The sequence below is a fragment of the Phoca vitulina genome, unplaced genomic scaffold, assembly GCF_004348235.1.
Source record: "Phoca vitulina isolate PV1807 unplaced genomic scaffold, GSC_HSeal_1.0 scaffold10, whole genome shotgun sequence".
Lineage (NCBI taxonomy): Eukaryota > Metazoa > Chordata > Mammalia > Carnivora > Phocidae > Phoca > Phoca vitulina.
In genome coordinates this window covers 19,747,857-19,775,669 of record NW_022589713.1, presented here as the reverse complement: position 1 = coordinate 19,775,669, position 27,813 = coordinate 19,747,857, and positions in this window count along the sequence as shown.

Below are 27,813 nucleotides of genomic sequence, written 5' to 3'. Positions count from 1 at the left end.
TATTTCCTTTATGGAAGCTTGGAGGATCTTCTAGTGTTCTGAAATTTCATGATGGTGTGTCCTGATGTGTGTTAATCGTCATCCATTGTTCTGAGCAGTTACAGGGTCCATTTAGTCTGGAAATGCATATTCTTCAGTTCCTTGAAAATTTTTGAATTATTTCTGTAATAATTTCCTCTCAAGGTTTTATAGTTTCTCTTTTATCTTCCATCTCTTTAGTTCTCTGTTCTACTTTAAGGGATGATCTTTCAACTTTATCTTTTAACCCTCAAAATGAGGTTTTTCATTTTTGCTATCTTTATAATTTCCAAGGGTCTTAAAAAAACTTCTTCTTTTCTCATTTAAAAAAATGGCATCTTATTATTAGTTCATGGATATATATAGTGTCTTCTCATGTCTGTAATGATACTAATAATAGTTTTAAAAGTGTTATTCTTCTCACATGGAGTCTGTTTCCTTCAAATTGCCTTTTTAGCTTCGATCTTTCAATTAGGACTTCTTTAAACAGCTGGGGATCCTTGGCTCCTTGGCTGTACTCTTGTATTTGAGTGGGGCACTAAACCTGATTGGGACTTGCTAACTGTAGGCATCACTATAGGAAGAACAGACTGGGAAATTGTATTTAGAAACTCCCAGTGTAATATTCTTTAGATATTTTTTGTGGGACTTTCCCCTAGAAGAGCTTTTTATGTTCTTGACTGGAACATAATATATAAGGCTGTCTATCAGAATTCTGGGAACTAAATGGAGAAAATAAGCCAAGAGTCTCAACCTTCAGAATTAAAATGTTTACTTTAATCTTCCTATTTTCATAAGGTACCCTTTCCCTCAACTAGGCTGGTGTCCCTCAATCCATAGACTTAATCTTACCCTCTCCACAAATAAACTACAGGGTCAGGGATGGGCTGTTTCCCTTGCTGGCAGAGTGAGGATGGGGACTTGAGGGTCTAAATGTTTCCTAAAAAGACTTTAACCAGTTTTCTTGTTTATAACTCATTGTTACTCTCACATCTAGTGGTACTGGTAAAGCCAATTGATAAACTTTTTGAGATTCTATCCAGTAAATCAGGTTGCTTCTTGATGTCTTCACTGCCAGTTTAGAATTTGGCTTCTTGGGGTCTGTTAAGTAAATTACTGCTTACCCATCTGTTTTTCAGATTACGACTTATGCTGCTGCTGTTAATCTTTCCATTCCTTTTATTTTTGTGGTTTCATGTCTTGGAAGTCCATTGATTGTTATTTTACTGCAATTTAAGGAGGAAGCAAATACTAACATATGCATTTGACTTTCTATCTTTAATTGGAAGCCAATTTTGCTTTATTTTTCTCTACAGTTTAAATTTTTGATTTTCACAAATTTTTAATTAATCTGGAATTTATTTTTATGTTAGTATAATGTTATTGTTTGTTTTCATTTTCCAGATAAAAAGCCAAATTTTCCAGCATTTTAAAAAAAGATTTTATTTATTTATTTGTCAGAGAGAGAGAACAAGAAAGGGGAGCGGCAGGCAGAGGGAGAAACAGATTCCCTGCTAAGCAAGGAGCCTGATACAGGACTCAGTCCCAGGACCCTGGGATCATGACCTGAGCCGAAGGCAGATGCTTAACCAACTGAGCCACCCAGGCATCCCTTTTCCAGCATTTTTAGCTGAATATTTTATCCTTTCCCTCCTACCAGTGAGCCAATCTATCATTTACCATATTTCTGGGCTTCCTATTTGTTTCATTAATCTCTATCTTTTCACTAGTACCAACTGTTTTAATTACTATAAAGTTTATGATATCTTGATATCTGCCAGTGCCACTACTCTTGCTCTTTTTCAGAATTGTATTATCTCTTCTTAGAACTTTACTTTTTCTACATGAACTTCAGAATCAACTTGCTAAGTTCCACTCTGTTACTGGGACTAGAATCACATTGATCTTACTGGAAAAAATTACATCTTTATTCAGTTTCTCATCCATGAACAAGGTGTATCTTATTTATCCAAGGCTTCTTTTATCCTTTCATAACATTTTATAATTGTTTCTTAAAATCCTTTGTTAGATTTATTCCTAGTTTCCTTAAAATTTTTGCTGCTATTGTGAATTGCAAATGCATATACACCCTATTGTATTTAAAAGTTTTTATTGGTTGCTGGTTATTGTTATTGCTAGGAATGTTACTGATTTTAGTATATTGATTTTGTAGCCAGCAAAACTCTCTTGTTGCTTCTAATATTTGGTTTGTAGATTATCCTGCATTTATACATGGAAAATAATAGTTGCAAATAGTGGCAATTTGGTATCTTTCTTTCCAAACTTTTATTTTTCTCTCCTTTGTCTTACTACATTGCCTAGCACCTCCACAACAATGAACAGCAGCAGGGAGAGCAGGTATCTTTATTGTATTTCTGACTTTAATGACAGTCTTTCTAAATTTCCATCATTATGTGTTATGTCTGCTCTAGGTTTTTGGTGGATACCTTTTTTCTTATCATATTAAGAAAATTCCCTTCTATTCATAGTTCACTTCAGAGCTTAAAAAGTCACAAATGAATGTTTAATTTTGACAAATGACTTGTTAGCACCTACTGAGGTTCCCCCCCCACTTCACTTATTAATGGGAGTTACACCTTTTTTTTAAATTTTATTTTATTATGTTATGTTAGTCACCATTCATTACATCATTAGTTTTTGATGTTGTGTTCCGTGATTCATTGTTTGCACATAACACCTAGTGCTCCATGCAATACGTGCCCTCTTTAATACCCATCACCAGGCTAACCCATCCTCCCACCCCCTCCCCTCTAGAACCCTCAGTTTGTTTCTTATACTCCATAGTTTCTCATGGTTCCTCTCTCCCTCTGATTTCCCCCAATGGGAGTTACATCTTAATAGATTTTCTGATGTTGAACTTTCTTTGCATCTTGGGATAAGCCCCAAATGATTATGATGTCATTAAGAAAATATACTATTGGGTTTAATTAATTTGTTAATATTTTAGGACTCTTTCATCTATTTTAGTAATTATGTAAGATTATTCTATAATTGTCATTTATTGCACTGTACTTCTCTAGTTTTGTTATCAAATTTGCTATAAACTTAGTAAAATTAGTTGGTGGCTTTCCTTTCTTCCCTCTTTGAAACATTTTCTGTAAGAAAATTTCCTTTCCTTGAAGTTCTGGTAAAAATGGTTTATAAACTAAAATGAACCCTGGTGGCTTTTGTAGGCCAAAATTTTGATAGCTGATTCCATTTCTTGTTTCCAGTTTCTGGCAAGACCCTGAAAGGACTGCTTTGTGATGTACTGAGGCCAGTTAACCATCTGAGTTGACTAAACTTACTAGAATAGGTCTGTAGCCAGGCACCAAGGGGAAGATACTCTTTACCAGGCAGTCCTGGAGGTTATCATGTACATCTTTTTCAAGTATGTTGGCTTTAATGTACTAAAAAACAAGTAGTACCATAGAAAAGAGGAGAAAGATATTAATAAATGTCAACGACTTACAATGGACCCCAAATGATGCTGTTTGTTCTCTAATTTAAATGTGCATTATTTAAAAAAAATAACACTGTGTATCATCTGGACATCTGTAGTTCACAACCTTTAAGGTAATAAATGCAACACTCTCTAATGTCCTTTGCAGTCTCGGGAGATTATTCGGTTGTCTTGCAAACAAAGTTGATTCCAGAGCTGTGATTATGGAAGGACATAGTCAGTGTTGTGTCAGAGGGTTGTTTTTGGAAACAGTCTCAAAAGGAGCTACATTTTTCTGGGATCACCTTTTTTTTTTTTAATTTGCAAAGTAAAATTTAAAACATTTTAAAGAACCTTCATTTTTAATCATGTGGCTTCCTGTGTTTAAGTAAAATTTTCACTTGAAATGAATACAGGCCTATCTCCGTAATTACTTTCCAAATCTTAAAGAACTTAGATAAGCTTCCTTCTTAAATTCAATTCTCTTTTGAAGAGAAACAAGTAATGACTTTCAAAGTACTTAATGTATTATAAAGGAGTGGCAATGGGACATAAATTTCCTTTAATATAACCTCTTATTTTAGAAACATAGGTACAGATCTGATTGAAGGAAAGTCTTTTAAAGTATATCATTTTTCTTATCTCAAAACAAGGGTATGCACTGAAAATTGGGTCATAAAAACACAAACTTTATCTCCTGTTGTTAATTCAGTATGCCAAAAACACCTGCTGGAGGAAGGGCATCCTTTCAAGTCCCATTAGTTAATTGCCAAGGAAAGCTGGATTTTTGTCTTAGTTTGTCATTTTAACCCAGAGAGAACTAATTCTTATAAGCAAATAAGTTAATTCTTAGTATTTTTTTTCTTACCTACTCTGAATGTAAAGTGACATGATTGGGTTTCTTGGATCTTGTTTCAGAAGAAAAGGAAGAATCTGACCTTCTGTGGGAGAGACACGAGTAGCAAGGTGGGGACAATGGTACTTTGCTAATAGCCAGGCTTTGCTCCCAAACCCCAATATGGATTGCCAGTTCCATGGGGGAACTAGGCATAAGTGACCTCAAATGAAAGCACTCTAATGACATCTTTCTGTTCAGATAAACGAATATTTCCATTTTGATGGGCTTATTCAGAGACAACCATAAATCTCATGCTGAATGCAAGGCAACAGGAGGTATTTACACAGTTAATTGCAAGAGGTTCCAGTGTCCTCCTTTGGACCAAGTTAGCTTTTGCTGCTAATGTTAGTGTAACCTGTGTCCGTGCTCTTTTGTGTTCTACTCTAGGCACAAAACCCTGAATCCTTTCCATTAAGAATGACTTTAAAATTTGATTGTCTTGTTAGTGTGCCAGTTATCAGCTCTTTCTCCAATGTCTGGCATTTTTTCCCTTTTCAACTGTGTATATGTGTGCACACCTAGGTGTGTGCATATGTGTGTGTGTGAGAGAGAGAGAGAAGGTCATAGCATCATTTTACAACAGGGTTTAGAAATGTGATGTAAAGAAGGATCTCATATTAGGAGCTTTGGAGTTGGGTGTCTAGGGCACTGCTATAACCAAGGCAGTAATTACTGAAGACATTCTATGACTTGTCCATCATGGGTTCTGTACATCACAGCAGTTCTGCAAAATTCAGCTCAGTGCTATGCCCTTGGAGAACAAGCCCTAATCTTCCTTTTTTAATAGTATGAGTATAGTGCTTGTACCTAGTACATAATCAATATCTTTTTGGTTATTAATTGATTGGCTCTGTATTAAAGAGACCCCAATATAAATGTAAACACTCTAGCTTTCTGAATCTTAGCGTAGGTCACAGGGAGAGGTTCTGCCCCATGTTTTTGTCCTGTGGAGTGAGTGGCTGGGCTGCACCACAGGATGGTGCGTGAGGATGAAATGATATTTATTATTCTGATGCTGTAAGATGTGTCTACCTGCTTAATAAGCTGCCATTGCCATTTTTTTTTTTTGAAATGCTCCACAGTGGTGCCAAAACAACCATCCTTAAAGAAAAAAATTCTGTCAATCTTGCAGTTTTGGGGTTTATATTATTCCAACATTATTTGTGTGAGTACTCGTTTCCCCCCACTCCTTAGTGGATTGCACAATATTTAAAAAATGAAATTAACAGAGGCTTTAGCTTTTGGAGCCACAGCCCTAGCAGCAGAGAAAGGAGAATGAGTACCTAGAGTAGAGGAGTTGTTTTAAATTTAATTTTCTAGTGTCTAGTTGCTATGGCTAGTCTGGGTAAATGGATGAAGAGTGAGTAAAGAGAATGAACAGATAAATCAATATTAATGTTTTCCTTTCTGCAGAATCAATCATAAGACCATGGCTGGGTCCCAATTTTTGGCACCAATCAAAATGACAACCTTGGTTGCTGGGACCATTCCTTGATGCGTTTGTTTTTGGAGGGCAGAGATAAACTATGGAAAGATGGAATGCTGTATTTTTCCACCAGAGACATTGTTTGTATCGTTCTTGTCCTTTTTTCTTTTAAAGAGGCCAACAAGGCCCTTTGGTCCAGGGCTGTGTGCTAATGTTCCTGGAGTCGTCAGTGTGCTGCTCAGAGAACAGACCAACATAGTATTTCCTTTCCTGGGAGTTTCCAAAGGCTCTTTCAACATCATCATCTCAGCTTTTCCCAAAAAATGTGCTACCTGGAGACTTTATAAATGTGGTAGCAAGTAAGTGCAGGGCACTGTTAGAAGAACTGGCTGTATAATAGGCAAGGTCCAGTGCAAAATGGAAACGTGGGGCTCCTTATTAAAATTATGAATTTCAGGACAGTGACCACAGAGCATTAAATCAAGTGCAGGGCGCCTTCTAAGTGGAGGTCCCTGTGAGGCTGCACAGGCCACATGCCCATGAAGTCAACTTTGAATGTCAGGGTGTTCGCCTTCTCAAAAAGATGCTTTAGAGATATAGCTTCTCAGAGGCAGGGGCAGCCAGAAAGACTTTTTCCATGCTCCGCCCCCCATCTTGTCTGGTGGTGCTATGTCTCCCCACCTGGCCTCTGGGGTTCCTGCCCTTAGTCCCGGTCCCATCTTTCTCTACCTGCTCCTTTCCCCCACTGGCAGGTCTAGTTCTCCTTGCTCCTAAGCCTGTGTCATTATTAGCAAAAAGGTTCAGAAGTATCTCTGCCAATTGTTACTGTCTTCTCTTTTTCTCACCACATCTGTTTATTGGCTCCAACTTCAGATGCTCAGAATTCTACCACTTCCCTCTACCTCCACACCTATCACTCTGGTCCAAGCTGCCAGGATCTCTTGCTTGTATTATTGCAATACAGTAGTCTCTGAGCTACTCTCTGTGCTTCAGCTGCCTTCTGGTGTTCCCTTCAGTCTATACTCTAATAGCAGAGCATGTCTCTCCTCTCCTCGAATCCCTCCAGTGATTCCCATCTCACTCAGGGTTGCCTTGCATCCACTTCCACTCTAGTCTCCTTGCTTTTCCTTGAATATACCAGGCATATTTACCCCAGGGTCTTTGTGCTTCCTGTCTCCTCCATGTGGAATGTTCTTTCTCCAGATGGCTCCCAGCCTCTGGGGCTTTAAATGACTCCTCTGCTTAGTGTTGTACACTCCCAGGACCCTATACCTCCTAATTCTGCTTCATATTTCATTTTTGTCCTTAGCACTTGTCACCATCTGCCATTTGATATGTTTTACTCAGGTGTATACTTATTACCTGAATTCTCATACTAGAAAAACTTCATGAAGGCAGGGATTTTTGCTGTTTCCCTCTGTTCCCCCAGTACTTAGGACAGTGCCTGGCACATAGCAGGTGCTTACTTAATGTTGGAAAGAGGATGAACCTCTGCCAGAATTTTTTGGGTGTTTTTTTGCTGTATTTTAAAGGTGTCTGGCCTTGGCCTGCTTTAACCAGTGGGTTATCACTTCCTGAATATCCATACTTGCTCCACACTCATTTATTCAGAAATGTGCTAGGAGCTGTGGATACAGGATGAAAAAGAGAGACCCGGTCCCTGGCTTCATGGTATTTACGTGCTAGTGAGAGTGAAGCAAAACAAAGAACAAAAAACAAAGGATAATTCTTCAGATGATTGTGAGAAGGGTGTGGTGGTTGGGAGAATAGCAGTCTTAGGTGTGGTGGCCTGAGAAGTCCTCTCTGAGGAGGTGACATTTATGATGTGACCTGAATGATGAGAAGTCAGAATGTGAGAGTCTGCTGGAAGAGCTTTCCAAGCCATAGAAACCAAGTATGGCCAAGGAACAGAAAGGAGCCATTGCAGCTGGAGTGTGGAGAAAGAGGTAGCGATGAGGTCAGGGAGATGCGATGATGGGGGAAATTGCAAGCCAGGTAAGCAGTTGGGATTTTCATCTAGGTTCTTGAGTCTGTGGTAAACAGTTAGCCGTGTTCTGGCTCTCAGGCTTCAAGTGCCTCAGATACTGATGCTCGTGGGTGCCCTGTCCCTTGGAGCACAGACCATGGGCTTTGTAATCAGGCAGACCGCGGTCCAAGTTAAATTTTTACTATTTACCAAGGACATGACTTTGGGTTTGGTTTCCTGAGCTCCACTCACTCACCAAGTATCTATTGTTATTTCCTGTGCAGGGTGATGTTTCAAATGTTTGTTCTGATTCTGGACATTGTTTGCTGGACAAGGGGAAACCCTGTAGTTTCTGGGTCTAAGGAGATCAGGGGAAATCTTGGGAAAGGGTTTGAGGCAGTGGCTTGTTACCAACCATGCAGATGTATTTTAGTAGTGCAGTGTTTTAACTGAGTATTGTCAGAGACCAAGCCCTGTAAAGAGGATATAAGTTTGTAAATCATCCCTTTCTACTTGGCACTTATAGTTTGGAAGTTGGGCAGGGAAATGACATACACTGTCTTACTTAATCTGTGTACAGTCTCAGTTAGGAGGCAGCACAAAGTGTAGTGGTCAAGAGTATAGGCTCCAAACAGCTCTCTGTGTTAAAATCCAGGCTGGGCCACCCATTTAGATATGTGACCTTGGGCAAGTTATTTATTTTCTCTATGCCTCAGCCAGCCTCTTCTGTAAAAAGGAGATCATAATTACCTGGAGATGGTACTAGCTTCCTAGGGTTGTTGTGAGAATCGAATGTGTTTATATAGATAATATAATTACAACAGTGCCTTAGGTACATCACACTATCCCCATGTACAGATGCGAAAACTGAGGTTTGGCAATTAATGAACCTTCTTAAAGCTCACTTTGATAAGATTGGAGAAGCCAGAACTGGAACCTAGATCCTTTGTTTTAATACTGTATTCTTTCTATTCCAAACTAATAGTTCCTAAAGAGGCTACTCATGAAAATTCTATGTGGATGTCTATTTGGAATAATAGTCCTTAACTCAAAACTGTGTTAAGATTAAGTTTTAAAAATACTTAAAAATTTTATTATAAAACAACTATAACCCCATCAAAGAAAATTGAGAAAGTAGAGAAATTGAGAAAGTACTTCAGTAGGTTTATTGTTCCAGGCAGGTCACATGAGGCCTGAGAAACAGCAGGATGGCCAGATATGTTGCTGTGATGGGGCAGACTCTGTGACCTGGAGCCGATGGCCTTTTTTGGGAATGTCTCCAGCATGGGGGAACATCCAAGGGGAAGCTGCTCCCTAGAATCTTTAAAGAAGTTCCATTCTTAATGGTTATCACCACCTGAAGAAGAGAGGGTGTCCTGGGTCACTGGTGTGAAGGGATGTGAGTGGTAGGAGTTCAGACATCAGATCCCATTCTAGAAGATTCTCAATGCCCATTGTCATGTTAAGAGATTCAGGGTCTAGTGGTATGGCAGTCAAGACATGAGTAAACTGTTCCCAGACTTATTTTATAATGGATTAAAAAAATCGAATACCCAGAAACACCCCAAGCATTTGGATTCTGCAGAACATACTTTGGGAAATGCTTCAATAGGGCAGTAAGAAGAAAATATGTTCTTTTGAGAAAATGTTAGGAGATAATGAGCCAGAGGCCTGGGTTGTGAAAAAAAGGATGCTTTCTAAGATGCTGATTTAAGGACCCAAAATGGGACTAAAGAATTCACCTGAAAGCAAAAGAGATGGTAATCAAACAAGGGCACAAATGAAACTAACAGCCCCCTTACTTATGCACGTGTCTGTGGGCCTGTGTGGCACATTGTGAGTACTTCGTGCCAACATCCATGTTCCTCTTATCAGCTAAGGATGTCACTTTTATGAGGACTGGTCTGTAGCGTGTGTGGTTGGACTTTTTTTTTCTATCTCCTCTTTGCATCCATCACCCTTTTTTGTTTATTGTTGCCTCTTTTTCCTTTTTGGGGATCTCCCTTCCCCACTCTCAGTCCTTGTGGCTTGATTGGGGCTGACTCTTCTCTGAATCTAGAGGTGGTGCCATGACACATAAGCCATCAGATCCACAGATAGTGCAGACCACAGCAATTGGTCCAGGAAAACCAGCGAGAAGCAATGATGCTTTTACTGGCAATGTGGGTATAAAGCATTCTCTATCCACACATATGCAGGGGCTGTTTCTGGGTTTTTCTATGTTATTCCATCGATCACTTTTTTGATCCCTGTGCCAACACTGCCCTACCTTCAGTACTCTAGTTTATGAGATGTCATGCTTTTGGATAGCACAATGTCCCCAAATTTATTCTTTAGGAGTGTCTTGGGACACTGTACTCTTTCATATAAATTTAAGCAATTCAAGTGTCCATCAACAGATGAATGAATAAAGAAGATGAATAGACACACACACACACACGCACACACACACACACACACACACACAGGAATATTATGTAACCATAAAAAAGGATGAGATCTTGCCATTTGTGATAGCATGGATGGATCTAGAGAGTGTAATGCTAAGTGAAAAAGTCAGACAGAGAAAGACAAATACCATCTGATTTCACTTATCTGTGGAATCTAAAAAACAAAACAAATGAATGAACAAACAAACAAAAAGCAGAAACAGACCCATAAATACAGAGAACAAACTATGGTTACCGGAGGGGTGGGCGTTGGGAATGGGCAAAATGGGTGAAATGTAGTGGAAGATACTTCCAGTTATTGAATGAATAAATCACAGGAATAAAAGGTACAGCATAGAGAATATAGTAAATGGTACTATAATATGTTGTATGGTGACAGGTGACAGCTACACTTGTGATGACCATAGCATAATATATAGAGATGTTGAATCCCTATGTTATGTACCTGAAACTAATCTAACATTGTGTGTCAAATAAAAACTCAGATAAAAACTAACTAAAAAGAGAAAACATAAAAAAACCCCACCTAAATCTGATTTGAATTTACAGTGAATCCATAAATCTTTTTGGAGATAATTAACATTAAGATTTTGAGCTTTCTTAAATACAAACATGGGGTATCTCTCCATTTCATCTAGCTTGTTTTAATGACTTTCAGTAAAGTTTTGTACAGTTCTCCATCAAGTTTTTACATATATTTGGTTAGACTTATTTTATATTATTTGTTGCTATTATAAATTACGTTTTTTTGACTTACATTTTCTAATTTCTTGTGGTAGGATATTGAAATACAACTGATTTTTGTATATTGATCTTAAGTCTAGCCACCTTAAGAAATTCTCCTATTAATTCTAAAACTGAATTCTCAACCTTCTTTTCATTATTGCCCCTACTGCCAAGGAGCCTTTTGAGATTTTTTGTTCTTATTGCTCCCTCTCCCTCCCCCAATCAATTTTAATACCATAGGTATACTGTATATTTGTCTTAGGTTTACCTGTGCTTTATACATAAGTAGAGTAAGATTGTTTTTGTTCTTTTGCCTGCTAAAAACACATTTCCTCTCCCTACAGGGTGATATAACCTCACTGAGAATGCATGCCTTGTATAAAAGAGCATTTGAGCCCTGAAGCACATATTTTAGAAATTCCTTACTGAATTCTCTTGGTGGTACACCCTCAATTTTTGTTTATCTCAATGATAGTTCTGCTGCACATAACTCCAGATTGACAGTCATCTTATCTCAGCACTTTGAAGACATTATTCCACTAACTTCAAGGTTTCATTGTTGCAGTTGGGAAATCAGTATTGTCCATTTTCTGTCTTTTGTAGGTCACCTGTTTTTCTGCTTTTTGAATGCTTTTAAGATCTTCTTCTTGTCTTTGGTGGTCCGAGTTTCACCATGATGTTTCTGTTGATTTATTTTTATTTATCCTGCTTAGTATATGATATGCTTCTTAATTCTGAAAGGTAATGTTTTTCATCAGTTCTGGAAAATTCTCAGCTATTTTCTCTTCAATATTTCTTTCCCACCATTCTCTCTATTCTTTTATTCTGGTATACTCTGATTGGATGCCTGTTACTGTCTTGCCCACATCTCTTAACCTCTTATGTTTTCATCTCCTTTGTTTTGGTGCTATAACTGAGATTATTTTTTCAGCTCCATGTTTCAGTTCATTGTTGTTTTTTCAGATGTGGCTAACCCGATGTTTAATCCATCCATTAAATTTTAATTTCAATGATTATGGTTTTAGTTCTTAAAGTAATAAAATTGGCCTTTAAAAAAATCTATTAGGTCATTTTTGATACCTTTTGGTTTTACCTTTTATTTCTTCCATCATTTCATAAGAGTTATTTCAAATTCTACTTTTGAGAATATTTAAAGTACTTGGGTAACAACTATGTTTTTGGGTTTCTGCTGATTCTTATATGTGCTTGTTTCTTTGTGTGAATTTTGAAATTTTTTATTGTGAGCTTATATTTTGTTGTCTCTAATCTGTAAGACTTCTGAGGGCCCAATATATGGACGTGTCTTTTTCATAAACTATTTTTTTTCTTTGTATCTGCTGGGAGCCAGGGAGAATTACCGAACTGAAAATAGTTTAACTCCCTTTGAGTGTCCTGGGATAATGCTGGAATACAGGTTCAGCACTTCAGTGAGGGCCAAGGCTCAGTTTTCCAAAAGCAGATATGAAGTTAGTAATGTGAACATTTTCAGTCAGGGAAATCCTTTTGTATTTACTTACTGCCCAAGTTTCCAGCACTAGGTTCAACTAGCTGTCTTTTTTCCTTCTCATTGAGGTTATGTTTCTAAAGAGTCTAGTAATGAACTAAAAAGTGTATTTGCTATAGTTTATCCAGGATCTAGTCGTATTTTAGAATGAGAGAACTTCGAGTATCTACTGTGCCATGTTTCGGAAATTGAAGTCTGAAACGCCATATATGTCTCTCAGGCATTGCAATTTACAACTCATTTTCACATGTGAGATCTATTTTGATCCTTACAACTTTTAAAATCAAAACATTCAATGTCATCCATATTAAAGATACGTGTTTTAAGATTCTGGCTGTAAAGCAATTCTTTTATGCTCAGAATTTTTCAAACTAAATATTCAAAAGGAAGCATCCATATCCCTTAAGATGTAGAGATTTTATGAGCATAGTTAGTTAAAAATGATTTTGAGCTGTCTGTATGAATCATTTTGTTTTCATATAGGAATCTGCAAAGGAGGTGAAACAGTCCAATGAGTTAGAGGAGGTAGCAGTGCAAAACTACAATTGCCAAGTATTACCTTTTACCTGACTGGAAGAAAGACAAACATGGATTTTAAGAAGTCAGAGAGAATGGCAGAGATTATCTTTCTACTCTACTTTCATCTTCTAATCTCCAAAGTCAAAGGAAGGAGAAAATGGTTGCCCTTAGCCAAAAGGGTCTTGAGAGAGACTGGAAGATATGGGGGCTTGGATTTATGATTTACAGATGGAGTTAGAATGGAAGGTTATTGGGTCTGAGAGTGAAAGTTGAAATTTACTGAGAAAAAGTACCTATAGAAAAAAAACAGCATATTTTTGAAGTTTTAAAAATCATCTATCCTTTTTGATTTTCTTAATAGTATCTTTGATGAGTGAATTAACAAATTTTGGTGAGGAACAATTTATTTTTTCTTTTATAACAAAGGCATTTTGTATCTTGCCCAAGGTAATGAAGATTTGTTTCCTTTTTTTAACTTTTGTAGTTTAAACTTTTACTTTTAGAGCTGTTACCCATCTCTAATTTTTATGTACGGTGTGAGGTGGGAGTTTTGTTCATTTTTTTCTCCCATATTCAATTGTTCCAACATCATTTGTTGAAAAGACTTTCTTTCCCTGTTGAAGTACTTTGGCATCTTTGTCAAAAATTAATTGCCTGTGTATGTGGGCCTATTTCTGGACATTTTATCCTGTTCCATTGATCTATTTATCAATATTCATTGAACTGTAAACTTAAAACCGGTCCATTTTTGGTATGTAAATTATACCAAAATAACAAATGATATAATAATAAGAAATCTTATTCTATATCTGGATCATGTTGCCAAATAAAGATAGTAATTAGTGAATTAGAAAATATATGCTTTCCTTACAACTATTCCATTTTTATACAAAAGTCCATCTACCCATCCATTCATTTAATTATTAGGAGCTCTTACCTGCTAGACACTGTGGTGGTCTCTGGGCATACAGAGAAATAATCCATGGTCTCTGTTCATGAGGAGCTTATAGTTGAGTGAGAGGAGTTGGACATGAGAATGAAAATGTTGTACAACTCATTGTTATGAGGATTTTGTGGTAGGCAAGTGGGGCACTATGTGAACTGGTTGGCTGTTTAAAGTAAGTGGGAGCTGGCCTGGCATAGAGGATGTGTCTGCCTGTGGTCATGACTCTGAGGAGGGGTGCAGGAGAGGGAGTTGGGAAATGAAAGGCTCTACGACTAGTGATTTTTAAATGTTTAAATAGGAGGGTACACCTGGTCACTTAACTAGTTGAAAGAACAGCACCTTAATAAAAATAAAAATTCATATTCTTTATGAGAGAAGAAGTGAGCAGACTTGTTGGAAGAATGTCATGCAAACACATAATGCCATGGATAACAGTGTCAGGGACTGGTTCTGGCACTGGGAGTGGCAAAAAAAGTAGTGTAGGGCTAGGAAATGGGTGGAGGAATGGGGGAGTGGGCACTGAAAGATAGGATAACAGCACAGATGAGGATACTGTGACAACTAAGACACTTAATTTGTTTCACAATTAAATTTAGCCCATAATGACACCTGTTCCTACTATGGATAGAAAAATATAATGGACTAAAAAAAAAAAAGCAAATAATCTCTACAGTACTCCCCTTGATCTGCGTTTTCACTTTCTGCGGTTTCAGTTACCTTAGGTCAACCATGGTCTGGAAGCTGATGGTCCTCTTTCTGACATCACATTCACCTCACTTCGTCCCATCACGTGGGCATTTTGTCATCTCACATCATCACAAGTAGAAGGGTGAGTGCAGTACAGAGATATTTTGAGAGAGAGAGAGGCTCATAAAGCTTTTATTACAGTACAGGCATAGCTCAGAGATATTCTGGGTTTTGTTCCAGACCACCACAATAAAATGAATATCACAATAAAACACATGAAATGAATTTTTTTGTTTCCCAGCAGATATGAACATTATGTCTACACTATATTGTAGTCTATAAAGTGTGCAACAGCATTATGTCTAAAAACAGTGTACATACCTTAAAAACTCCAGTGCAATGGACATTAACAGAAAGGAAATTTATTCAGTTATATAACTGGAACCCCACAGGCAGGTCTGGCTTCAGGGTTGATTTATCCAGTGGTTTAGGTTGCATTTCTATGTTTTTTCTTCATTCTGCTTCTCCTGCATGCCAGCATTATCCTGAGACAGGTGTATGGCATTGTGTATGGGTATGATAATGTCCAGAGGAAGTGTGAGAGTGTCCCTTTGGGATGGTCTCCCAGAGAAACAAGGAAGCACTTTTCTAGAAGATTCTAGCAAGTCGATCCTCACTGGCTCATTTTTGAACCAGTTACTAGCAAGGAGGATGAGGTTTCCTTTGGATGCTCAGGCTCATTACTGGAGTTGGGGGAGCCATTTGCTTCCCCTGAGCATCATGGGCTATGTGAGAGAGGGGCTTTTGTTGGGGATGATGTGGGGAGAGGATGCTGTGTAGGCTATCTGGTATCCACAATAGTGGGGAATCCAGAAACAAGTGGCCCTTAAAAAGGTAGGTATGTTGTGAGCACCAGAGAAGTGTGACTGCAGCTAGTGAAGTCCTAGACACCAGAAGAGGGCTGGCGTTATTTAGGGAATGGAAAATAGATAAGATACTAAAGCCATACTCCATGGACAGGGTGATCAGCCAGAAACCTAGTCAAGAGAACCAGGACTCAAGGTTGGGTACAGATCAGCACAAGTGTGAACTGATAGCTGAGGTCAGGATTGGCCTCAGATAATGTATCTTATCAGGGCTAGCTGCCTGAGCCCTGGTGGGGCAGTAGAATTTAGGAACATTACTGCAGAGATTAGACAAAGGTAAGTAAGAGGAGGAAATTGGGCTAATTCAGCAAGGTTAGCTGTTGCCCAAGTGGCAGACCAAGGGATAGGACTATCCGTTTGACTGGGCAGAGTCACGTGGTAAGAAGAGCAGGTCAGTTTGGGGGTGAAGGAAAGGGTAGTTCGGGAGCAGGGGAGGGTGTCATTATTACTTACAGCAGCCTCTTTGGTTGTGTGCTGGCCCTATTTGTGTTTAAAGGAAGAGTGTGCATTGATTGCTGTTGGTGGCCAAGTGGCCTCATTTGAGGGGTGAGGAAGAAAGCAGAGGCTGGGGAACTAGTTCTGTGTGTGGAAACTGAGAAATTTGATGTTGTTGATGCATTCCTGGGTGTAGTTGCCACTCAGTGTTCTTAATGAAGTGAAAAAAATCTTCAAGCTGAAAATCTGTTCTGAGGTCAATGAGAAAGGTGACAGATAATATGTTACTAGCTTTTCTGTCGATTATCCATTATGTTACGAGGATTGTATGTTGAAACACTGCAGATAAAGTGTCTCAATTAAGACTTTAATTTAGATTTAATAAGAGTTATTATATGTTAATAAAAGATCAATTAGCAGTTAAATAGCCATTGATCCAGGTACAATAAGTATGTCAGAAAGACATCAAGTTGTCATTGAAATAACTAGAGATTGCATGGGCAACATGTGAGCAATTAGATTCTCAATATATTCAGGCTATAATGAATGTCAATGCATTTAATTGCCATTTAACAAGAAAGCTTAATGTAAAGTCTCATGCCTATTAACTCACATACCTGTTCACAGTTCTCCAATAGATTCGTTTATTCATTGGTTCATTCAACAGATATTTAATTAAGCACACTCCAGGTAAAGTGAGGGAAACACGAGGAGTAGGCACATTCGAATCCTTGCCTTCAAACAACTTAAAATCTAGTATTGAAATAAACTTACCTATAGGGAAGAATAAAGTGACAAGGTAGATAGTACTATGTTTTTCACATATTTTCTGATTAAGTTCCAACTATCACCACCATCAACTGAAATTTCTCACATGTTGAAAGAAACTTTCTTGAGGAGCTGCTGAGTTTAGAGGCTATTTGTTACTGAAGGATGATGTAGCAAAACTGACTAATCTAGTGAATAGAAGAAGGGTTGACTGAGTCAGGCCAGAGATGTGTGTTCTGGTGTGATGTCAAAGGAGAAGCTAAATCTTTATCATCCTGGGTATTTGGAGAGGGCTACTGGAGAAATGCAGTAGCTCTCACTAGGGCAGTGAACATTGATACGTAGAAATTACTCTCAGTGTTTTTGTGCCTAGTGTCCAAGAATCTCAGTTTCTCTGGGACCATATAAGGATCTGGGAGGGAGGTAGCCAACAATATCTGATAAAAATGGCTAACACAGTGAATTTCTGCTATATAAATTTTATCTCAATGAAAAGGTTATCAATTGATTGGTTGATTGTAATTGGAGTGGGCACATTTTGGAGTGCCTGTAAACTCAAGCTCTTGCTTCATTGAGGCTTGTATTCCTCCAAGGAGGTCCCTGCAGCCATGTTCCTACCTTGTAATGTGGCTCCCCTGGTCATGCTAAGGCCTTTCAAATGCAGAACCTCTCTATGAGGCTGGCAGTCTCTCCCAGGCTCTGCTCTGGAAAGTGTGGCACTGGTCCCTTTTTCTTTTGGGGTCCTTTCTTCTTCCAGGCTCTTTTCCCCAAGACCAGAAAGGTATTTTATTTTTATTAAAAAAAATTTTTTTTATTGTCAGGCAGGAAAATGGCTCTTATGTCAGTATTGCATTCTACCCCATTCTTGAATTTATTTCACAGATAGTGTGGAAGTGTTCTAAGTTCTAGATCTTGGAAATCACAATTCCTTTTCCTTCCCAGAAAGCTCAGCTCTTTGTAGGAACTTCAAGATCTTCTTTAGCTGCTCAAAAGACAATCTGCCTCTTTCTCCAGCCCTTCCCTGAGTGCATACAGAGGGCTGGAACTACCTCAGTGTTCCAGGGTGGGTCAGGTAATTGTTCCTGGGAAGCAAAGGAGTGAAAAGTATTTGTTGTATATGTTGCGACCTAGCTGAGCCCAAGCCTGAACTTCTCTAAGTCACCTATATATACCCGTCTTGGTGCTTGACTTGGGGAAGCAAAGATAAAGGGCCTATGCTCCACCTTTAAATCAACTGGAAGCTTAGTTAAGAGACCTACCATTGGCAATGGAGAGATAGACAGACCTTGAGAGTTCAGCAGGGGAAGGAGCCAGAGGTGGCTGTGAGCACTGTTGTAGAAGTCACTAGACATCTGGATATGGGAAAGGAAACTCCAGAGATTGGAAATCTGGCGACATCTATGGAGGTGACACCTGAAATTACAATTGTAAAATAAATAAATGAACAAACAACATCATAATCTGCTTGAAAAGTGATTTAGACAAGTAAGATATTTTGAAGGTGGTTTAAACATTGTTCCTAAACTCAATATTCTTTCTCCATCTCAATTTAAATATAGTGAGGTGAGTTTGTATCAACAGAATTAAACTTGAGCTTTGAAAACTACCTTTCAGTAATTGTGTCTTAAGAAATGACTTTCTAGGGCGCCTGGGTGGCTCAGTTGGCTAAGCGACTGCCTTCGGCTCAGGTCATGATCCTGGAGTCCCTGGATCGAGGCCCACATTGGGCTCCCTGCTCAGCAGGGAGTCTGTGTCGCCCTCTGCCCCTCCCCCCTCTCATGTGCTCTCTCTCATTCTCTCTCTCTCAAATAAATAAATAAAATCTTTAAAAAAAAAAAAGAAATGACTTTCTAGGATCTGCTGTTCCTATCCCTTTACTTCTGCAGCAGGAGGAGCTCTCTGTTATGCACTCACTATGTGAGCGGGAAGATTAACTCCAGGGGAGCAAAGGTAGAAAAGACAGAGGTTAGACCTCAAGGAGAGCAGCCCAGGGTGGTGTGGGGGAGGGAGGGAGCCCAGGCAAATAAACAAAGGGTTATTTTAGTATTACAGACAGCTCAGTGTGGAGGTAGGCCAATGAGGGTTTTGTTTATATCCATTCTTATTTTATCTGATAAGCAAATAGATAAAGGCACTGCAGAGTAATTATTTTAAAGTTAAGCTGCTTCCCCACTTTTGGCAAGGCGATGAACGAGAAAATAAAGGAACTGGGATGATGGCCACTTTGTGTGCTGCTTGTCTTCAGACCTTCCCTTCCCCTAAAGGAGTCTGGGCTGGAATGCACAGGACATCACTGAGTAAATTAATCCTGACCATAGGCAGCAAGGGAAACTTCCACCAGTGCCCTACCCTGTACAAATGATGGGCTTAAAGGAAGTAAAAAGGCGATTTGAATAGCAAGCACTTAAAAAGACTCCCTTGTTCTCCGCCTTCAGGTCTAACAGCCCTCCTCAGAGCAGACACAGAGTGTTCTAAGAGAAATGAAAATATCCCTCCTAAACAGACTCAAGCACAGAACAAAAGCTAAGTTAAGAAGGTTAGCGACTTAGTTGTCTCAGCAACATGTCATCAAGTTGAGATGAGCAGGAAACAGAGATAACACGAGGAAGAAGGAAAACATCATAAGCTCACAAAGAAAGGAAAGCCGGGATGCTGAGAGAAGAAAAGCAAAGCCCCTTTTCTTGCTGTTTCATTAAGGGGAACTTAACTTTTAAACAGCCTCTCAAAAAAGCTAAAATAGAATCAGCTTTTGTGTGACCTGTGTACTTGGTGTGTGTTAAGAAATTGTGTTATCAGCATTTCCTGTGTGGCACACTGTTCAAAAGCAAAATTGTTACAAATGTTCGTATAATTCCACAGGGAAACAAAATGGTGTCATGTTAAAATGGGATTTGATTTTTTATTAGAAATTAGGTGCATGGGATAAACATACAGAAATGGCCAAATGTAGATTGCTTTGCTTACCTGAGCCAAAACTCATGATAATATTACAGCACAAAATGAGACAAATGGATATTTTAGAGCTTGATTCTTTCTCTCCCCTCATAAGATTGTATTCAGAAAATTGCTGACATTTGGTTCCTGGGAGAGGGACATTTCTGATTGTGGAAATGTGAGATCCTCACTCTCAGCTAGGGCTGTAAACTTGTTATTGAAACAAGAGTATGGTAGTAGGAGAGAAGTTAAGGGAAGGCAGGAAAAGAGGCAGGAGAGGGTGGGGAGAACCATTCCATTGTTATACATTGTTAACTCTAGTTATTAGAAAACATGTTTTAATGTTGAATCGAAATCTACCCCCAGGTAACTTTCCAAATCCTGGAGCCACCCAGAAGAAATCAGCTTTCGCTGGGCCACAGCAGTTCTTCAGATATTTGAATGATAGTATGTCTTCCCTTGATCTCTTCTCTGGGTCAGGGGTTCTGAAAGTGTGGCCCCCGATTTGCAATGTTAGTATCACCTGGAAACTTGCTAGAAATGCAAATTCTCAGCCTTCCTTCCCCCAATTAGGGCATGGGTCTCTGAAATCTGTGGTTCAACAAGTCCTCCAGGTGCTTCTGATTAATGCTTAAATTTGAGAACAACTGCTCTAAGAATCCTTCATTCAGTGCTCCCACTTTAACTCATCCATCCATCCATCCATCCACCCATCCATTCATCAATATTTATAGGCCTAACACACTGTAGACTGGGACTAGGAATAAAGACATGAAGGACAGTTTGTACACTCAGACAAGAGTTGGTTTTGAGATCCCTTCCCATCTTCTATCCTCTGGTTGCCTGGTTGATTGTAATTCTCAGATGTGATCAATGAATAGCATATAACACACACAGCAGGACTGCTTCTTCCCTAAATGTAACATTTATTCCACATTTTATCCACAGGGTGGGTTTGAGAGAAGTTGTTCAATGCCTCATGGAATCCAAGAGAGGATTGAGCAAGGGTGTGGAATAATGGAACAGGTGTTTGGGGAAGATTAATATAGGAATGCTGGTTAGGACTGAGTTAAGAGATTGGGGTAGTTTGCTCCTCCGAATTCCCCTTCAGTGAATAACTTGCATCCCAGCACCCGCAGCCACTACCCATGCTCCTGTAGTTCCCTTCCATGTTTAGGCTGGCCTTGGTCATGTGACTTGCTTTGACCAATGGGACATCAGCATCCATAAAGCAAGCAGAAGCTTGATAAAATGCTTGTGCATGAGGGCTTACCTTCTCGGAGTGCTGCCTCCACCTTGTATGTAAGCCCTGCTTGGCATGGTCTCCTTGAGGCTAAGACACACGTTAAAAGAGCAGCCCAGAAATCCCAGCTGTCCTCACTGCCCCAGCTGAGTTGAGCATCAAGCAGACCCTCCAGCTGCATGAGTTAGTCCAGGTGAGACCAGCAAGGCACAGGATTGTGAAAAAAAAATACATTAATGGTATTTTAAGCCATTAAGTTCTGGGGTGGTTTGTTACACAGTAATAGATAACTGACATTGGAGAGTACGAAAGAAATAAGGGGCTTTGGGGACTGGGGCAATCAGTATTCAAGTGGGGCAGGAGTATGGAGATGGGGAATAGGAGGAGACCTCTCATGAGAGGCACTTTCCCTGTGGAAGGAACTAGTCTTTGGATGATGAGTAAGGTGGTTCTGAGAATTTAGAAACATGGAAAATGACAGAGCTTAAGTAAAGTATATTTCTAGTCTTAGAAAGTATCTCTATTGTATTCTTAAGAGGGAAAAATGGTATTTTGGAGATTATCTGTAATACTAGGGGCTATCATCCGGGGATCCAGTGAAACCCTTTGTTGAGATGCTTTGTTAGATCTTGTTAGAACTGTGGTATCAGGTGTAATTTGTTATCTATCAGTATGTTACAAATTATCCCAAATTTAGTAACATAAGAAATACTTACTGTCTCAAAGTTTACATTAAGTCATCCACATGTGATTTTCCAGGGTTCAGGGTCTCTTACCAGGCTGCAGTTAATGTGGACTAAGACTGCAGTAATCTCAAGGCCAGACTGGGGAAGGATTCACTTCTAAGTTTGCACAGAAGACTTTTGGCAGGATTAAGTTCCTCACGGGTTGTTGGGCTGAGTGACCTCAGTTCCTTGCTCACTGTTGCCTGGAACCTTCCCTTCTTCTCTTTACATGTGGTCCTTCCCTTAGGACAGATAAGAACGTCGTATCTGGCTTCTTTGGAGTAAGTAAGAGGACAAGCATAACAGAAAGACAAAGTCTTTTTTTAACGTAATCTTGGAGGTGACGTCTCATCACTTTTGTCATATTTTATTCATAAGGAGTGACTCAGAGGAGGGCATTAGGCAAGGGCATGCATACCAGGAGATGAAGATCCCTGGAATCATTTTAGATGTTTCCTAGTTGGGGATTGGGATAGGCAATACCTCTGATTGCACAACACTAGGTGGCCACAAGCTGTTATTCTGGGCCAGGTTTTCTATCTATTGGGGGTGAGGAAGGTGGAAAACATCCAAGAGCCACCCTCTAGGCTTCAGATTCTCTGAATTGGTCACACAGAGGGATCTACTGAAATAGATCATTCCTTCTTTGCTGAGAGATCTGGACCATTCTAATAAGATGGCCGTGTTTTCTCTCCATTTCACCTAAGGACATCAAAGTCTTTATATACATCTGCTTGTCTTTCCCTCTATTCAAACTCAAGTTCTCTGTCTTCAACAAATCTGCTACCTTAATAAAGCCTTTACTTGATTCAGCTGCTCCCTGTGATTGCTATCCTATTCCTTACCTTTTTATCACCCCCCCAAGTTTCTAAATACGTAGTCTTATAACTTCTGTATTCACTTTCTCCCCATAACTTTCACTATCTTCATCCACCTTTAGTTCTCTACGAAAATTGTACTCTCCAGAGTAATCAAGGACTCCCATCCTTCATTGTAGCCGCTGGCCCTTTGTCAGACCTCACTCTCTTTGACTTCTTTACAGCATTTGATGACCTTAGCACTGTCTTTTTCTTGCAGTGTTTTCCTTTGGTTTCTGTGTATTTATAGTGTCTAGCACATAGTAGTCACTCAATAAATACTTGTGGTTGAATGAATACACTGCTGCTAGTGTCTTCTGTTTTTATGATTATTCCGCATATGTCTCTTTTCTTGGTCCCTTTTCCACTTCTTTCCCCTATAGATATGGATTTGATATTTGATTCTATGTAAAGTAGATCTCACTTCTCAGGGTTCAGCTGTTGCTTAGAAAAATTTTTGGTGGAATATGGTTTTCATAATTTAACTGGTCGGTAGATGTGAGTGACCCTCATTATTTCCTTTCTGGAAGACCTCTAGTATTTTGGGTATTTAGCATCTGCCAAGCCCTATGCTGATCCCCTCTCAGACCTGGGGGTAAATCATGGTATTACAAGCCAAGCACTGTGGTCTCATTCTCTTGGCCAGAGATTGGTTTATCCCTGAACATATGACTCAGTCTTGTCCAGTTGGAATTTGTTCTTATGACTTTATTCCTTTTGTATTATTTTAATGTTGGCTCAGTGGACTTGGGGAGACAAATATATGTGCTTAGTCTTCCATTTAAATTGAAAGCCTGACCATGTTTTAGCACACTGAACCTGTGTTGACATGGATCCGTTATCTACTGATGCATAGCAAACCACCTCAAAATTAGCAGCTTAAAACAATAGCTGTTTTATTTGCTCACAGTTTGGTGGGGGCAGCAATTTGTGTTGGGCTCAGCAGGGCAGCTTTTCTGCAGGCCTCATTTGGGGTCACTCAGTCACCTTAGTTATCTGGTAGCTCTACTGGGGGATATCTGCTCTAAGATGTCCTCGCTCACACATGTTGGTGCTGGTTGTCAGCTGGCTAGTCTAGGGGGCTTTGACTCCTCAACTCTGCTGCTTGGCCTCTCCTTCAGTAAGTTGGTTTAGGCTTCTTCATATGGCAGTTTCAGGAAAGTAATCTAATAAGGCGAGAGAAGAAGCTGCAAGGCTTTTTGAAGCCTATGTTCAGAAGTCATATGTTATTTCTGCCACATTCTACTGGATTAGCACAAGTCAAATGATAAGAGCAGTTCAGATTCAGAGATATGGAAGTAGATTCTGCCCCTTAATGATGGAGCTGCAAAGTCATATTGCAAAGGGGCATGCATATAGAAATGGGAGGATTTTGTGACTAATTTTGCAATCTAGTATTTAAGTGTGTAAGACTAAATGACTTTGTTGTTCTTAAGTAACATATGTTAAATATAAAATATGTAAGCAAAAAAAAAAAAGAACAAAAATATCACCTCATCCTGTCAAGAGGTAACCTAGTAACTTCAGGTGAATATCATTCCAGGTAGCTCTTTATGTGTGTAAATGGAATGAAAAATGCAGAATACTTTTGTAAAAATTGGATCTTACTGTATATTTTTAGAAAAAGAAAAAAAGCATTAAATTGAATTTTTGTTGAATTTAACAGAAGAAAAAGAAACCAAAGAGAAACCAAAGGAATTATGGAACTTCAGATAATGTTTTTTCACCACAGAGATATTAGATCCTAAAAGTTCTCCCTAAGGTTACAAAGAAAGATTATAAAAAAAAAAAAAAATTAAGAAAGCTAGAGGTTTTTTTTTATTTTAAAGATCCATGTTTAATTTTAGACATATTGATTGACTCTCTGCTATGAAAGATAAGGAAATTAAAACTTTTAATCTTCTTCTCACCTCATTTCCCACTCCCCTCATCTTAGGAGTTTTTAGTGACATTATTTAAACAAAATGTCAGAGTATAAAGCATTTATATTCTACATTTATAATTCTTTAATTCCATAATTATCATGGTTTAGTCTTACATCTATAACTAAATGAATTTGCTGCTCCCCTTTGCCCCACCTGTCCATATACCAGTTTCTGCTTTTCTGAATTATTTTTAAAAATTATGATTCATTTTTGGTAAGCTGGATTTCCTTGTCAAGGTTTTTTCAAGATGAACTAATGATACTTGCTCTCTGCATTCTTGCATCCTTGAAAGTTTCTGCTGGTTGCCTTCACATTGATCTGGCTGAGTTTGGTGTCCCAGTTTCTTTCTAATAAGGCTGTGGGCATAGTTCCACTGTCTTTGGGTACTGGATTTTGCACTGTTTCCTCCATTTATTCTTGGTTGACTGGATTCATTATTAGTTAGGTTTTTCAGGGAAGATTCTTAGATACTTTATTCTCCAAGTTCTTTCATGTTGAGAATATTTGTCTGTTACTTTTACATGTTTGGTATTTGCTCTCTTTATAGGTGATCTATATCTATATCTATATCTATATAGATATAGATAGATTTTTTTTTTTTGAGAGTGCTGGATGCCTGCATAGTTCTTTCATAGCCTTTGGATATCAGTAGTGCAAGGAGGTGATGTCTTGTTGATAATCCTATACTGGAATTTTCTGGCACATGGTATTGGTTCTATCTTTATAGCAAGGAATTTTTCTTGTGTTATATCTCCAACTACATTTCTATTCTGTTTTGGGGTTCTTCTTCAGGGACAATTCCTATGTTGGATGGCCTTTGTCCTTCATATCTATTATCTTCTAAGTGCTTTTAAAACTCTTTATTTTTTTCCCCCAAGATATATTTATTATCTCATGTCATTCCTCAGTTGGCAAGGCCTGGATTGTTCTTTAATGTTTCTAATTTGATTATTAGTTCTTTAATGATGTGATTTTGGTCTTTACATTATTTCATTAGCTATGTAATCTCTTTTTTGGTCTCATTCTGTAATTTTGTCTTCCTATTCTTGATTATAGATATTTATGTTTTTATGAAGTTTCTCTATAGCCCAAATCAGATGCATGAAATTTTCTTCTAAAACAGGTACTGTGTCATTAGCATGCTATATTCCTTTAGATGTGGTATATTTGCATAATTGTCCCCCCCCTTTTTTTGTATCTTGTTCATGTTAATGTGGGCAGCTCTGTTCGCCCTTCTATTTTCTCTGAGTGTGAATGAATTTTCTTAGCTCCTTTCCCTCTGTAACTGAGATCTGTATTTCTCCACTACAGTTTAAAGGTTGAGCTATTGCAGTTTTATTCACTTTCCAATTTCCCCGAGGGCACAGGGTGGGAGCTGGGGTGGGAGGTGGAAAAGGAGAAGTCTTTTGGAGGTAGAGGCTGGCTTTGCTGTGTGGCCTGGGCTCTGGGCTGTCTTCTGGGATTTTATTGAAGGCCCTGTTCTGAGTTTATACCTCCTAGTCAGGGTGTGTCTGTTTTCTAGGGAGGATATCCACAAGCTTCAGACCATCCTCACAATTCAGCTTGGCGCCTTGGAAGGCTATTTTACTACTTCTTACTGAGACCCCAAGATTCTTCTGTGAGTGATAGGGGGCTTTTATCTCAAGAGTTTTAAATATGATGTTTACTTGGCTCAACCCCTTGTCTTCCCTCCAGACTGGAGGCAAGTTGGAGGAAGTCTCAAGATTTTGTTGACTGCCCTTTTTTGCCAGTTTGGTTTCTGGTTGCTGAGGCCAATGTTAGGACCTTACAGAGCCACACCATAAGTGTGATTCACTTCTTGGTCACCACTTTTGAAGTTTTGCAGTTGTTTGGATTGTTGTTGATGAACTTTTTTGCTGGTATCATTATTTACTAATTTTGGATTAGTTCATCAGATATGAGAGAAGGAGATTGTTTTGTTTCTTTTTGCCCCCTTTACCCTGAAGCCCTGACATACTTTATGTTTAGTTATCTTTAGTTATATACGTTGATTGCTTATTTTGAAATTTTGAGGTGGAATATAAGGCATTTTTTTTCAAATATACTTTTCTTTTCTAGAAAGTGTAGGAAGTCCTCTTTTTACTTGTTTAGTTCTGACAATTCGCCAGATACAGTAAAGAATGGTGATAGCTAAGAATAGAAAACAAAAAACATAAATTAACAACAGCCATAAAAAATGTCAAAGCTAAAAACATCCTACAACTTTTATTGGATCCCACAATTGAGCCCAAATCAAGATTTTCACAGATGATATTATTTAGTTTGAGATGAATAATGGTATCACTTTCAACTGAGTAAAATGAGATTCAGAGACTTTAAATCACCTTAAAGCTCAAGGTCACACAGCTAATAAACCTGAGAGTCATGACTGAAAGGAAGGCCTGTGTTGCTCTAAAGCCAAAGTTCCCTTTCAGGGCTCCTCCAAGAAGAGTCCTGTACTATTTGGCTGGAAGGAATACAGAAATCGGCTGAGACAATGGCTTCCCCAGACAAAGAGATCACAGAGGAAACAGCTCAGTAAAAATATCCCGTTTGTGATAGTTCCCCAAAGGATGGAGTCCCCTCAAAAACTTAAAGCATGGTCATCTTTTAGTTTGGGTTTTCAGAGGGAGACTAACAGAGTTATAGTGGGGAGGGACTTAGGCACCAGTTGTAGATTGCATGAATCACCAATTGCTTTGTAACAAAATAGATTGGGGATGAACCAAAATCCAGTATAAGTGTGGGTTCAGAATGTGACTTTACTCTTAGATCAGAGGCCTCACAATTTGCTAAGCATTAATTAAGAATTAAGCTGGAAAAAAATGTGTGGGGAAGGTGTGGCTTCAAACTGATCCAGTGAACAGTTAAAAAGAGGAAATTGACAGCAAATACTTTCCCAGATTGAAGAAAGAACCATCGAGGGACTTCCCTTCACAAACCAGATGGCAGCCTCCAGCTGGCTGCCTGAGAGATACTGAAATTGGAAGTGCTCAGTAGCCAAACAGACCTGCCCTCTTTCAGGTCTGCAGGAGGCCTGGGATTCTATGGTTTGTAATTACCTCCCAACTGAGCCTTTGTGTGGTAACATAGCTGGCAGAGTTGAAGCTACTGCAGCATTTTCTGTATTAATTTGAAATTGCCTCAAGTCATATTATTTTATGGATGTAAAGACATAGTGTTGGTTAAATCAACATTTTGTCCCTGGGAGTTTTTTCTTTTTTTTTTTTTTTGGTATAGGATAGTGGTGATGGTAGGGTGGAGGTGGGGGAGTTTAAGAGCATCTCTTTCTCACACTTTCAAGTACCATTGGTGGTAATGTAACCTTGCTTGAGTTTTGGAGAGATTGATGATGATTATCAGAATTTTAAATGTGCATGACCTTTTGCTTCAGCAGGGGCCACCCCATGAGGGACTT